Raw genomic sequence first — 15936 nt, 5'->3', positions numbered from 1 at the left:
ATTTAACATCCCAGTTTCAAAAGCGGAAAACAGGGCTATTAAATCTAACTTGATAGTATCCCAAAAGTGCTGGTAGAATAAAAAGAGGAGGCCATCAGGACCAGGAGCCCCTTCCGCATAAGAGTCAAAAACAGCTAGCTTAATTTCATCTTCAGAGAAGGGTGCCTCCAAAAAGCAGTTATCTGCAGGAGAGACTTTATCCTCCTCTTTCCAGAAGTTGTCCCCTAAAGAGAGACCCAAACTAGCTTCACGACAGAAAAGATTTTTATAATAATCTACTACTAAATCAAGCATATCCTTAGTACTATCCACCATTCCAGCAGGGCCCTCAAGGGCATTGATATTTTTCTTCCTCTTTCTCTGATTAGCCACTGCCTGAAAGTAGGACGTGTTTCGATCACCTTCTTTGATATCCCTATCTCTAGATCTTTGTTTTGCTATAATTTCCTCCATTCTCCAAAGGGAATCGAGCTCATAAAGCACTTGTTTCATTTCACTTCTCTCCTCCTCACTTAAAGATCCCTCTTCATACTTCCTATCTAGGAGGTCATATCTAATGAGTAAGGCCTCCTTCTTCCTAACTTCTGCACTAACATTCCAACCCCAACCTTTTAATTTTTTCCTGAGGAGTCTGACCTTAAACTGCCATACCTCCATTGGGTCAGACTGTTGATAGGGGGTGTTCCAGATATTAGCCACCATATCATGGAAACCTTCCAACTGTAGCCACCACTTCTCAAAACAGAAGGGGCTACGTTTTGGTTTGTCATGTACCCCAAAGTTCACCACTAGGGGCACATGATCACTACTTGACCTTGAGTTAGCCTTAACATTGGCAAGGGGGAATTTCTGGTCAAACAAGGTGTGTTAAGAACTCTATCCAAAGCAGCCATGATATGGCAGTCCTGATTATTTACCCAGGTATAACTTCTTGAGGGGTTTTTTTAACTCTATCAGACTCCATTTATTAATCCAGTCATTGAAAGCATCCGACCACCGATGATTAATCATCCCGTTATTTTTCTCAGACTAAAATCTGACAATGTTAAAATCCCCTCAAATCATCACAGGGCCATCCCAGTTATCAAAAATAGTACCCAATTCATCAATGAACTCCTGTTTCCCTTCCTCATAAGTAGAACCATAAACCACTACTAGCTTCCAGACAAAATTGTCAGAAGTATTTCTAACAACCATGGAAACATTAAACTTGTTGGCTTGCCAGCCAATAACTTCCAGCCTACTATCTCTGACCCCAACAAGGACACCACCGGCTGTACCAAGAGCAGGGAGCCAGTGCCAAGAGAAATGAGGGTTAATAGCTTTTAGAAAGGCTCCCTCAAAATTCTCTTTTTTAGTTTCTTGAAAACCAACAAAATCTAGCCTGTTGTCATTAATAAAATCAGACACACATTGAAGCCTACCAGCCTTATTAAGGCCTCAAATGTTCCAGAAAGCACCTATCATGGGGAAACAATTGTTTATTATCTGAGCTCAAGCTCTTGGAAACAACCTGACACCATTGACTGGAGCATTCTCCATCCCCTTTAAGAGGCAGAGTGGCACTCCATTTTACTTCAACTCCATTGAGAGGAGGGAAATCACTCAGGTTAATGTTATCATCCTCTTTCACAACCATCTGAGAAGGAGCATTAACGTCAACGTCACATTCTAGATTACTAGGGAGAGACAACTCAGGATTACTATCTTTAAAGCTAGTAATTTTCTCCAAGTCTCTACCTTTCATAATCTCAATATTTTCTATAGCTACTTTATTATTGCATCCCATGTTCAGGTCAATTTGATTAGCAATATCATGTACAGAAAAGGCAAAAGAATTACCTGGTTTGCATTTAAATGCCACCTCCAAATTCTTGTATCTAGCCAGTTCCTCAGCTCTCTGCAGGATTGTTTTGCCATCATCCACATACCTTCTTGGTCTGGCATCCTTCTGAATGGGACCCCAAACAGTTTTCCTTTTCTGATTTGCCTCAGCTGGTTTTTCCTTGGCAGCTTCCATAGACACACATTCTGAGAACTCCTCAAGGAGTTGCCTTGCACAGGGCTTGTCAAGGGGTTGATGTGTCATCACATCAGTTTCAACCAAAATATCCTCTTCATCCAGGGCATCCTCTTCATCAGAGTCAGCCAGCTCCATTTCTCTCAAGAGAATAGAACAATCAGCATTGTTATCCCCATCTTTTATCTGATCCATAAAACCCAACCACGCAGCTTGCTGAGAGGAAAGTTCTGCAGTAGCTTCGGGATTCATACTTTCTTGCAGCTGGTGAAGTTGATCAATCTCCTCTTCATCTCCCATCAGCACTGTCTTGCTTCCCTTTTTAGGGGTAAGCTGCTTTTCATATGGTATTCCTCTCCCAGAAGCCGAGGACCTAGGCGGTATGGTTTTATCCACATCCATATTTAGGTCACCATCATGTATAGAATCCAAGTCATCCTCCTCTCCATCATCGTCATCAGGTTTGTCATCCTCATTTGGGGGGGCACTCCTCCGGCTTTCCTGCTCAAAACCTTCCACTAGAAATGACACTAGGTAGAGCTATTTTTTTTCAGTTCATAGAGCCTTTCTTTAGGGATCTTGCATGGGTTCCTGCAGGCTATCTTGTCTCTCATCATCTCAAAAAAGGACTTGAACAGACTTGCCCAGTCTACCTCAATCATTAAGCCAAACCCAGAGGCCATTTGAGCAAAAACTTTCCAGGCACACCACATTGGGGGTACACCCCTGATTTGGACCCAGGTTTCTTGCAATTCACTGTAGGGTTCTAAATTTCCCACCCATTCCAGCACTTAGCTGCATCTATTTCTTTTCTACTTCTTATCTGAGTGGCGCTGCTAGATCTGCCTCAAATTTTTATCTTTTCCAGGAATTCTAGGTTCTCCAATGTAGCTTCAGTGACAGTCCTCGGTGCCCGCTGCTTTTGGAGCGTTTCTGCTCTTCTTTGGGTAAGCCTTGATTAAAAAAAAATATATTTCCTGCTGATTTCTTGAGAAAGGTTAAACTCCATGCTTCCTGCTCAGCTTCTCCTGCCATTCTTTACTCCTCCAATTTAACATATTTGTTCCTACTGCTTATAGATCTATATTTGGTTTTCCGTTCGATTTTCTGCTGTCTAGGTTGCCGTTCTCAGCCGTTCTTGTTTCCAGATCTGCCTACATAACGCTGTCGCCTGCTGGCTTGCATAATCAGGTTCGGCATAGACATCGATTTCATTCCTTAAAAAATATTAGAATACCACTTTGCTTGCAAACGCTTGACGCTTTCTAAACCCTGTTGATCTGGTACTAATTCCTATCCTCCAATTATTAGCTCTGTAGTGGGAGATTGCCTACTCCACCGAGCACCACTCGAGTCGCTCAGCACTTCTGCATCGATATTATCATTCCTGGTAATACACTACTACTTTTCCTTCCTGTTTCCCAATATTTCCTATTGCGTTCTTACTTTCCGTATTGCCAAATTGTTTTGCACATTTCATGTCAAGTTGCTGCGTATTTTTGGGTATGCTGTGCTCGAAGTACTTCTTAGTACAAATAAAGCAGTGATATGGCTATATAAAACCATATCTCAAACCTGATTGCATTCCAATGTTTACCAGATTGGCAATAATAATTGGCACATAGTCTCATATTTATATGCTAAATATTAATTTCCTCACAGGCAAAAAAAATGCATAATGCTTAACTCTTGTCTGCACCCTTTAAATTGGAAGTTCTGTTCTAACTCAGGATTGGATTCCCTTTTTCTTCCCCTCTGCTTAGTTTGTACTCAATTCTTGCGGTGGTTATAGGCCACCTTCCATTACTAAAATTACCTTGCCTCTCCAACCTTTTTCTTTTGATGCATTTTCTTTTATTTACCTTTTCTTTGCTTGTATTTTCTTCTTATACTCCTTTTTGTACAATAGTCCCAGGAAGCAGAGCTGGAACACGTGCCGTCGTTACAGAAACATCATGTTCATAAACAGGCCTTCTCCAATTGCACTGCTCCATGCTGCGGCTTCTGTAAGTCGTTTACAATACGCATCTCTTATCACTGAGATTGCAGATGACTCCACAGTTCTATGTGGTGCCGAATTGGAACTGTCTCAGTTGGAGCTTCTGGCCCATGCCATGAACATTTTTTTCTGGGAGCCTACACATTTAGATCCTACCACAGCATACGAAAAAGCATGCCTCAAAGTAGTTTCATTCTTACAGCTTTTTTACAATCTTAAAATAACAAACTATTAATGTAACCGAACAATAATTATCTGTAGAGAGATAACAACTGAACATCTCTTAGGATTCATATCAGATTGCGTCCCACTAAAAGTTAATCATTTCCCCAATGTTACCTTCACACCACATTTCGCACACAAATACAACTAGATATTTATTTATGCAGCATTTGCTTTGGGAACTGATGTATATTTTATCTTGCCACCAGATTTTATCTTACAGTTCCAGCTACCACACAATCTTTAGCTACCAAATTATCACTGACAACAACTATACATTTTCTTTAGCACCATGGACTGATGATGCTAGATGACAGATCCAAGCATGGAAAGTTCCAGTGACAATAGATATTCATGGTATACCCTCCCTATGCATTTCAGGTAAAATACCTTTCTGCACTGCTTGATCCTTTTTGTGACATTGAAACTTATACCATGGACAATAAAACGGGGATTTGTACGGTTGAAAGAACTGTGCTGAATGTTAATTCTATCCCAACAACAGGCTTCCTCTCCAATCCACGCTGTACTGCTTACAAGACAGTAATACACACATTTCCTGTTACTATGAAAACTAGCTTGTAAACTGTACCTAAAAGATATGCTTCCCACTGGCTGAGACCCCCATACCTTGAGATACATCCGGACTATGACAATCCACCTCGCATTGAAGGTAACTGTACATTTCACAAGTCATAGCACTTCTTTATTACTTCACCATAACCACGAATTCATTGTACTGACAACTTTATCCATGGCTCTTCCATAACAGATCAACAAGAAGAAGATCCAGATATGGTAAGAGAATGCAATCTGTATTTGAAGGTTAGCTACAATTATTTATCCCTTTTTCCCTCTTCAAACAAAAAAACTATGCTCCTTTTTATGCGCTTAACACAAAACAAATCTAGGTTCACTGCAGCTGAAATAGAGGATAAAAAAGGATGAACAACCCGCCTACTTTCAATGGCTTCACATATTCAGGTGAAACTTCCGATGATGAGGACCCAAACGACGCATACTATTATGCAGGTAAATTCGCAGCTGAAGTACTATATTCTTCCCACAAATATAGCAACCAACATTAATTTCTACTGCACAAAGTACCTTCACACCTAATTAGCATCTTACAAAAATTTGCAGACTCAGATCGTGAGCCCAAGAAATGGTAGTGCAATGCATCAGGTGCATGCTCCAACCCCATTTCCATAACCTATTCCTTTTCAAGATATAAAAAAAGGAAAACAACAAGGTCGACACTAACATATTAATTTATAGGCCCAAGAACAGCAAAATCCAGATCTGCCGCCAGCGAGGAAATAAAAAACAATATCATTCTCAAGGCTCCAGCTCGTCCTCTGCACCTATATATATCTAGATATATCTATATGTATGCGTACATGTATATATGTGCCTGCGCCAGTATGTGTGTCTACTATGTTACACGGATACTGGTACGGGTATCGGATACGATACGTATTGGATATGCGGATACGCACTTTCCCAAAAAACACTGATACGGGGATACGGATAGAATAATTAATAATTATATATAAATATCACATAAATATTCAGCAAGTGAGATTTTACTCTTGAGTAACTTCCCCTATACTCAGATGTGCAATACTTGCATGTCCATATAACATTACCTCTATAACTAGCATTCTCTAAAAGCACAATTGATTCCACAAGGGGTTCTTCAGTTGCTGCTCATCTAGTTCTACAATTCTATTACAGCAAGTTCATCATTTTGTATCATCTCTTACTACCAAAACAGCATTTGGGTGGGCTGATTACTGCTTTAGGCTGTATCCCATCTAGCCCAAAAGTATCAGATATGCGTATCCAAGCAAATACGTATCCGTTTTTTTAGGATACGGCTAGAAACATATCCGAGGCGTATCCGGGGCGTATCCGTATCCGATACATATCGGATACGGATACGCCACCTCCTAGGAGTATCCGCGTAACAGAGTGTGTCTATGTACCTATGTAACTGAACTTCCAGTTCATAGTAGAAATGGTGAACACTAACTACTTATATATAATAATATATCAACGTTCCCGAAAGCCTGCTAAACAACTTTCCAACTCCATGCAAGAAACCATTTTCATGCTTTATTCTGCTTACAAATCCATCGTTACCAACTATATACTCCGTATACCTTCGTGCGCAAACAATTCGATCTGCCATATAATAGTACAAAAAGATATGATACCTTGCCTCTATCCTAGCAGCCCCCCGGGGATCGATGAGTGAGCTTAATAACAGCGTGATTAGTCTGCGCAAGCTTAATTGCTCCAACTCACCGGATCTACGTAATACTTCCTCCATTTTCATATGATAGTTTTATTTAAAATCTGAAGATTTTCATATGATAGTTTTATCTAAAATTTGAAAATTTAAAGATTGATAGTCTTATTTGAGCTCACTCATCAATTGCCTCTAGGGCCCAACACCCATTAACTGCGTCGGAGTAAATTATTGATGCCTCGGGAAACGACACAATGTTTCGACTTCGCGTGCCTGTGGATAAAAACCGGCTGCATGCAGGAGGGGTGTTAAATACTGTTTGTTTAGGTAAATAATGATGGGATAAGTAGGATTGATAAGCAATGTTTTTTTTCCTTGATCATTGTACCCATTCTAAATAAGACTATCATCTATGAATTATGAATGGAGGGAGTATGTTTCGTATCAGAGCATCTCCAAGAGTTTGCTAAATGAAGTTGGCATCCTAGAAAATTTGGCAAAACAAGAAAATTTCGTCTCCAATAGTTTGGGAAACAAGGTTGGCATTTTTAGCAACTTGGCATTCCTCCCGTCCGCACACGCATACGCGCGCGTATCTGGCTGCGCATCGCGGTCTCACGCACCGGCGCTGGACTTCCCGCGCGGTCGAGGAAATTTCCTCGCCTCTTTCCCGCGCCAAGCCCGTGTCCCTTGTCCCGCCGCCTCCTTCTTGGTCGCGATTTTTTCCCGTGGCTGTCTCCTCCTTCAGTTCCCTCGCCAAGGCCGCCTCCTCCCCAGCAGATCCCGACGCCTGCGGCTCTCAAGTTCGATCGTTCTTCCTCTTCTCTGATGCTTTTTCCCGATCAGTTCCTTTTTCCTCGTCTTGGCCACCTCCTCCATGATCTGGTAGTCAATCTAGGGTTCATATGTTCCAGTGGTGGTGGGCTTGATCTGCTAATCAATCTAGGTTTCATATATTGGCGTGCTGCTGCCCTGTATTTGCTGAATATTTGCTGCTCATGCCCTGTATTTGCCTTGATATTTGCTGAATATATGCTGAATATTGGATCTGAATATTTGCTGAATATTGGCTGCCCTTGATCTGAATATTTGCTGAATGTTTACGCACCTAGATCTGAATACAATACCATCTGAATATTTGCTGAATGTTGGCGTGGTGCTGCCCTTGATCCGGTGCACTACTGAGAGAGACAGCACTTGGTCTCGAAACCACGAAAAAAGTAAAGCTTTATTGAAGAACAATGCCAAAGTGCACACGATTTGTGTCCAACTTCTCACTATCAGTGCGCACCTTCAGAGTTCTGAAAGGCACTTTCTGTTAACTCTGTGGATCAGAACATAACATTCTCTGTTTTTTTTTCTCTCATACGCGAGGCAAGCACCAAGAACAGAACATTCAGCTTGGGGCAGGGAGCAAAGAGCATGATGCAAATATTTGCTGCTGCCCTGTATTTGCTGAATATTTACCTTGATCTGATAGTCAATTTAGAAGTCATATGGTGGTGCCCTGTATTTGCTGCTCACGCCCTGTATTTGCCTGCTCACGCCCTGTATTTGTTATTCTCATGTGTATTCTCTCTTTTTTTTGTAGACTCATTAAGATGGAAGGAGATGGATTCTTGTCAGACATTCTACTCGATGCAGATGATTCTGATGTTGCTGGTTTGGAAGAACTCAACACTCCGAACACACAAGACACTTGAGTGCTCCTGTAGTTGAACCAAGTCGCAGTACAAAGGGATCGAAGAGGACCAAAAATTTTCATTGGGAGGAAGACGAAGTTATATGCTCGGGCTGGTTCTACATTAGCAAAGATCCCATTAACGGGGCCAATCAAACTCGTTCCACATTTTGGAGTAGAGTACATGCTTTCTTTGAGAAGGATAATAAAACCACAGCTGTGAGGTCAGAGAGTTCCATTATGCATAGGTGGCTAATAATTCAGGCTCAAGTTAACAAGTTCTATTAATGCAATGCTGCGATTGAGCGTAGGAATAAAAGTGGAACAACAATCCAAGACAAGGTATGAAAATAAGTGTTTAATCTATTACTCACATTTGGTTTATTTGAAAAAGATATATACATTGACACATTGTCTGTACAAATTGCAGAAACCTCCAAGATGTACATGGAACTAGATAAGGACAAAAAGTCATTTACTCTTATACCTTGTTGGAACATATTGAAAGAAGAAGACAAGTGGAAAGACAAGATGATAGAACTTGCCGAGCTGGAGAAGCAAGCAGACAAGAAAAAAAACAAGTTCACCAAGGTGTCCAGGCCAAGGGATGAAGCCACCAACAATGAAGCTATCACAGATGCTGTTGCTCAGTCAACCGAAGAAAGGAAAAGGCCACAAGGGATAAAGAAAGCAAAAGAAGGTCTCAGGCGAGGAGGTGGCGAAGCTTGCATGGAGGCATTGGACAAGATGTGGGCGAAGAAGGAGGCCTTCGACAAGGAAAAAGAAAAGGCGAAAGAGGAGAGGTTTATGGCTTCGCTTGAGGTAGACAAGGCTGCACTAGAGCTAGAGAAGAAGCGAGTGTCAAATGAAGAAAAAAAGCTGAAGCGGAATTGCTCAAGGAGGAAAAAGAGATAATGTTAGTGGACAAGAGGTCTCTCAACCCGCTGCAGCTGCAGTACATTGAGATGATGCAGCTGAAGATCATTGCTCGACGCAAGGAAAATTAGTTTTAGTGTCAGCTAGAGAACTTTTTCATTGTCACCTTCAGGTTCACTATCATGACCTGAAAACGGTACTTCCTGCGCAACAACAGGTTACAGGCTGCAAAATATGCTAGCAAGGACAGCATCAAGTGCACAGCAAATTCAAATAATATATATCAATATGAAATAAACAATGCACCGATTGGAGAGGTTTATTTGCAATGTTCCAAATCAAACTGATACTGACATTTAAATGAAAATACTATGTAGATAATATAAATCGGGATGATGGTTCCACAAGTGCTGGATGAGGTCCTCTTTCAACTGCACATGTGTTTCCTGGTCTCTGATCCTTTTGTATGCATTAATAAATTCATCAAGTGTACGAGTGCTGTTGTCATGAGAAGGTTCCACATTTTGACCACCGTAATCGAAACGCTCATTAGGGTCCATGATTCCTTCATCTTCCACAATCGTGTTGTGCATGATCACACAAGCCCTCATGATCAATCCAGAGTCTCTGTGTCCCAAATGCGAGCTAGTCCTCAAACAATGGCGAACCTAGATTGTAAAACCCCAAAAGCTCTCTCGACATCCTTCCTCGCTGATTCTTGTGCTCTCGCAAAGTACTGTATCTTGTTCTCCATAGGAAGAGTGATGGACTTCACTAAAGTAGCCCATGAGGGATATATACCATCTGCTAGATAATAACCCATCGTATTATCATGGCCATTAATGGTATAGTTCACCTCTGGAGCTCTTCCTTCCTCCAGGTTTGCAAATAAAGGAGACCGGTGAAGAACATTGATGTCATTATGTGACCCTGGCATATCCAAAGGTTGTGCGAAGCAACATCCTCCAAAATGATAGTGAGCTTGTCCACATGGCCTTTGTACTGACCTTGTTTTTCATAAGGACAGTTCTTCCAAGCCCAATGCATACAATCGATGGACCCTAACATTCCAGGAAAACCTCTTCGCTCACCCATTGCCAGTAAGCGTGCTGTGTCAGTCTCATTGGGATATCTCAGGTATTCACCTTCAAAAATTTCAACAGCTGCAGCAACAAACCTACGTAGTGACTCAAGTACAGTGCTTTCACCAATGCAAATGTACTCATCAGTTAAATCAGCTGGAACCCCATAAGTGATCATATGAAAAGCGGCAGTGACTTTTTGGAAACAATTCAATCCAAGTATATTGGCCGCATTCCTTTTTGGCACGAAGTAATCATTGTGTGCTTCAACAACATTCATTATGTGTAGGAAAAGATGCCTAGACATCCTGTACCTGAAGAAAACAAACTAAATTTTAAGCACTCAAATAATAATTTAGCAGATAATACGAACCAAACCGAAGTGAAAGAACAGCAACCTTCGACAAAAAATTTCAGGAGTGTATGTTGGATTAACCGCCAAATAATCTTGAAACATCCTTTCGTGGCCGCCTTTTCTGTCATGATAAAGAACTCTATGGCCAAGGACAGAGCCACCATGACTTCTTTTGGCATTGGAATAAGTATGCACAATTTGAGCAGCTGAGAATATCACGTAGTCATCGTCATCGGATGATGAATCATCCAATTCTCTTAGAATAAGGGATCTCTTCAAAGGCATGACCCCTGGTCGGCAGTACATATATCAAAACACTAGATCACACAACAAAATATGATTGCCGGCTGGAGGCAGGAGATCAAGACGATTATCTATAAAGAACAAGATCAATCGGCGTTGGAGTAGATGATTGTGTGATGGGAGGAGCAGATGCTGACCTGATGGGAGGAGGAGATGGCCGGCTGGAGTAGATGATGGCCACCGGCGCGCTGGAGTCCGCGGCTCCTGATCAGGCGACGAGAAAACAGCGCGGCGACGGGATGTGAAGCGGCAGTAGTTGATCCGGTAATTTTGGTGGGCCTGATTTTTAATTTTACCAAGCCCAAATGGCAAACTCTTGGAGATTGCCTTCTTTTTAACTTGGCATATATTTTAGCAAGTTGCCAGATCACAAGATTTGCCAAGTTAATTTTGGCAAAGTCTTGGAGATGCTCTTAGTCCTTATATGAGGATCAACACAATGAATAACGTTACCGGAGGAGCTGACCAAACGAAAGTTGTTTTCTATTCACTGCCAAAAAACGACTCATTTATCCCTGCACGTTAGTACCGATCGCACTTTGGTCCGGTACTAACGGAAAAATTTAGTATCGGGCGGGACGCACAGTGCCCCTGGAAGCCGGTTAGTACCGGCTGGAACCCCGAGCCAGCACTAAAAAGCGCCACCGACACGAACAGTGCAACAGCTAGCGACCATTCAATACCGGCTTGTTGCTCCAGCCGGTACTAATAAATAACACCCAGAATATTTAGTACCGGGTAGAGTCTACACCCGGTACAAAAAGAATTTTGTTAATACCGGGTGAAGCCTCCACTCGGTACTAACGTGACCACACGAAAAAATCTACGGGACGAGTGGCCAGCAGTGGCTCTTTATCTGTTCATCCTTTTCCCTTCTCCCCTTTCCCTTATCTCTTCTCTCTTTCCATCTCCCTTCTCTCCTCTCTCAAGCAGGCGGCGGCCACGCGCACGGGCGCGGCCAGGCCACAGTGGCGGCGCCAGGTCGCGGCGGCGGACACGCACACGGGTGTGGCTAGGCCACGGCGGCGGCGCCAGGTTGCGGCGGCAGGGACATGCGTGGGCGGGGCCACGCGTCGCCGGCGGGGACGCCCGCGGGCAGGGCCAGGCTGCGACGGCAGGGACGCGCACAGGTGGGGCCAGGCTGCGGCGGTGGGGACGCTACGGGCGGGGCCAGGCTGCGGCGGCGGGGACGCGCGCGGGTGCGGCGAGGCTGCGGCGGCGGAGATGCACACTGGCGTAGCCCGGTGGCGGAGGCAAATGTGGGCACGAGAATCTTTAATTTTTTTTGTTTTCAGATATGGTGTTGAATGTTGAATCTATCTTTGTTTTCAGATATGTAGTTGAACGTTGAATCTCTCCTGTTGTATCATTTTTTTTGTAATTTTAGGTTTTTGTAGTTTTGGCTTGAATGTTGTAATCTAAGTGAAGCTTTTCTTGTTCCTCGCTCCTTCTTTTATGCTCTCAGTTTTCTTCCCACCGTCGCCTGCACATCTTTTTTTCTCTGTTCTTGAAGAACAGAGCAGAAAGACGAAGCTGTTTTTGCAGCTTAATGGACCCTCCTTTGTTTAACTTGCCACGATCCAGAACGAAGATGATACTGAGTACGGACGCTCGTCCCCCGTTGTGCAGCCAGTCGGCAAACACGAGCTACGTTATTGTACACGGCCAAACCAGCATTGCTAAACTAACCCAGCAGAGGCCTGGAGACGTTGCCGCATACAGTTTATCACCTCCGATCCGGCTCCCCTACATGCTGCATGCATGACGATGCTCATAAGAAAGGAGAGGTTTAGATAAAAGAAAATCATGAGAAATGGGCCGGCGTGTCACAACTACTCATGCAAAAGGTTACCTGCCGTGATAAAAAAATCATGCAACAAATGTGATAAACAAATGATACATGCATGCATGACTGATAAAATTCACGATGAGCTGATATAAATATGAAGACCTAGTGAAGCTACAGAAACGTACGTGATGTTCTTGTTGAAAACCATGTATTACTCCAACAATCAATCCAACCTGGTAACTGTAGTGGGTTATACCCAACTAATGCTGTTGTGGTCTTGTGGGATGTTGGAGCAAAACATACAAGCATACCATGTTCTCAGCAGTAGCAAGCATGGCACCATGGCTCCAGGCTCCAGCGAAGATATGTGGTTTATCACTCCGTGCATCGAGCAAGCTTGACGTTGAAGCTGCAGTGTGTGCTATACTTCATTGACTGTAGCAACAGATTGTGAAGAAGAGAAAAGGTACGCAATGACAGGGGCGGAGCCACAAGAAGGGCGCCCAGGGGCCTGGACCCCTTAACTACGGATCTGTCCAAGTAGATATTAATCACCAGGATAATTGTATCAGTAGTTTGTTAACAGCTGGCCCCCTCTATTCCTCACGGGCATGCAAATGAGCTCAGAGATTAGCACAACTGTTGAGTAAGGCTTGAGATTTTAATTGCCAAAGGTTAAGCCTTCTGTATCCCATTGAATACTGATTGTTCTCCTCAATTAGCTGCTGATACGCGCCTTGTTTATTCATCTGTAGAATCTCAATACGCCGCCAAGTACGCAGACATCGTTTGGCTATTTGTGACTGTCATCATTAGGCCCTGTCAATCTAGTTGGCCACGGATGTTATAAAATACTCCCATTTTGGCTTCTGCAATTCTTTACTGATCAAACCATGAATAATTAGTATTACTTGCTTCAATACATAAAAATTATTACTACTAATTATTGTTTCCACCTTCTTTTTTTAGGGGACTTTCCACCCTAATTGTTTCCTTCTTTCAGAAGTAGTTATTTTTACTCTCTTTCAATCATTTTTGGGATGGCGTCGTTGGCAGTTCTTGGGCCATAAAGAAAATGAAAAAAAATTAAGCCTATTGGTTAGATGGTTCGAGAAATAAATGGCAATATATATGAGGATCCATCTATGTGTGCAACCAGATATATGGTCTGATAGACCTATTCTTATTGATCGATTTTTCCCCTATATGACCATTTTTCACTGAGCATCCCCCCCATGTTCATATCCTGGCTACGCCCCTGCGCAATGAGCCCAGATTGGAGTCGAAGAGTTGAGCTGCTCAAAACAAATGATAGGAAAGATATAGGAGGAGCCACGTGAGAAGATAAGAGAATTCCTTTCTTCACAAACAGTTAAATTTCTGGTGTTCCAGTAATTTTTCTATTTGGTGTTCCAGTAGTTTTTCTATCTAGTGTTCCAGTAGTTGACCTGCATACAGATTAAAACAATGTTGCGGCTCAAGCTTTAGGATTCGTGGTTGTCTCTTTATATTAGAAGAGCGCTCGAGGTCTGAGTAGATCCTTGTTGAAATAAGAGCTCTCTTTTCCAAACAAATTGGCAGAGCATCTTATATATACTAAATTGGAAGCAAAGTACACGCTTGACATATCAATGAAAGATTCACCTTGTTGAAATAAGAGCTCTCTCTTGTCCAAACAAATTGATAAAGCATCTTAAACTAAATTGGAAGTAGAGTAAACCCTCAACATCTCAACAAAAGTTTCACACCATTCCTGAAAACGGCCAAATCTCCAATGCAAATAGGTCATCTGACAGCTACTTTACGAAATATTCCCAACTCAATATTAAGTGGAAACTATCCAAGTTCGACCAGCATTATTAAACATGAAACTAAATGCTAGGAACAACAATATTAATAATGGTTGTACGCAGGGGCGGACCTAGAGCAAAGTTTAGGGGGATGCCAGTGCTACACTTCATATTAATTAAAGTTCAACCAATGTACAAAATAGCCCGCTAATTGCCCGCTATAATCCACTATTAGCTTTTCAGGAGATCTACCGCTATGCCATACAATATTTGTCCGCTATATTCGCTAAAGGGATTTTTACAGGATTTAGCGATAATAAATGCCCGCTAAAAAGGTTTTTGTGATATTTAGCAAAGCTAAAGATCAAGTTGTGAGTATATTTCGTAGTGTCATTCCCTCAAAGATGTAGTCAAAAGAATCAATATAATTAGAGTGGACCATAGACAAAGCAGCATGTGCACAGTTGGGCAGTCAATAGACATGTTGAGTCTGTTTTAGAGTGTTAGACCAATGATGCTTCTAATTGTGTATATAATTGTTGATTATTTTATCATCCCGCTAAATGATTTAGCTTATAGCTTTTAGAGAAGACTGCCGCTAAACTTCATAGCCTGCTATTTCTTACGTTGAGTTCAACTAATAATCGTGAAAAATTATAAATGTTCAAGCAACATAATGTAAAGTAACAGTGCATCATGTACAATAGCAAGTAATGGTGATAGGGGTTATCTTATCATTTACCAAAATCAAATATAGTGAGGGATAGCGTGCCACAATGCTAAAAATACTCAAGATCCTCCCTGCTTAAAGAAAAGGAGAAGGAAAAAGTCAATTTCAAGCAAATAAATGATAAAATCATTCATTCCAATTGCATTATTAAACACCATTTTGCAACAATAATGGTTGTACGGGAACCATCACCATTTCGCAATGCAAGAAATCCCTCAAAAACACAACAAATGGCACTGCTCTCTGGCTGCAAAAACATGAATAAGATGAATCCAACCGACATTTAGCAAATAAATTGATCTATATTATTGTATATGCGGTTTGCATCTTCAACCTAAAAGGATGAGAAGCTGAAAAAGGTAAACATCTTTCAACGGGAGGACGCATGACACTGGAATTCATGAAGTAGGCCCGCTTTGGATCCAAGGAGTTTAGTCCTTTAGGGTATCCAAAACAGGTAAAACTCCACCTAAAATTTAGTTTCAATGCAACTAAAGTTTAATCCATTAGTTCACAAATCCCACCTGAATCGGACAAATTGCACCAGCTAACAGCGAATTGACCAAAATGCCCTCACGTCTCTTCTTCCCCACCGTACCCGGCCCGTGAGAAGGGCTTTCCCGTGAGGCCGTGACGTGACGAGTCGAAGGGGAAGCCGTGAAGTGCTGCGGTAACAGTATGCACACCGGGCTACAAGCCAACAGCCCGGCAGACCTGCGCCACTGACAAGGATATTTGCTTTGCTCGCATCGCAACACAGCAGCAGCCACAGGCAGCAGCTCAGCTAGCGGCTAAAACCCGGCCGGGCCTGGCATGTTGATTGTGCCGTCTGTCT

At 42.3% G+C, this 15936-nt stretch overlaps 2 long non-coding RNA genes across 2 annotated transcripts; both read left to right on the top strand.

The window, feature by feature from the left end:
- The first annotated feature begins 2814 nt into the window (after window positions 1-2814).
- On the top strand, window positions 2815-5782 carry LOC120655150. The gene is made up of 10 exons (XR_005667343.1): window positions 2815-2967; window positions 3139-3211; window positions 3332-3410; window positions 3930-4026; window positions 4530-4622; window positions 4747-4914; window positions 5014-5066; window positions 5153-5273; window positions 5385-5426; window positions 5520-5782. It is a non-coding gene; the product is annotated as an uncharacterized LOC120655150 (long non-coding RNA).
- A 439-nt stretch (window positions 5783-6221) lies between these two features.
- On the top strand, window positions 6222-9389 carry LOC120655151. The gene is made up of 3 exons (XR_005667344.1): window positions 6222-7298; window positions 8087-8518; window positions 8607-9389. It is a non-coding gene; the product is annotated as an uncharacterized LOC120655151 (long non-coding RNA).
- Window positions 9390-15936: the final 6547 nt, after the last annotated feature.

This window comes from Panicum virgatum, chromosome 1N (assembly GCF_016808335.1).
Source record: "Panicum virgatum strain AP13 chromosome 1N, P.virgatum_v5, whole genome shotgun sequence".
NCBI classification, from domain to species: Eukaryota; Viridiplantae; Streptophyta; class Magnoliopsida; order Poales; family Poaceae; genus Panicum; species Panicum virgatum.
This window is presented reverse-complemented; position numbering and strand designations above follow the sequence as displayed.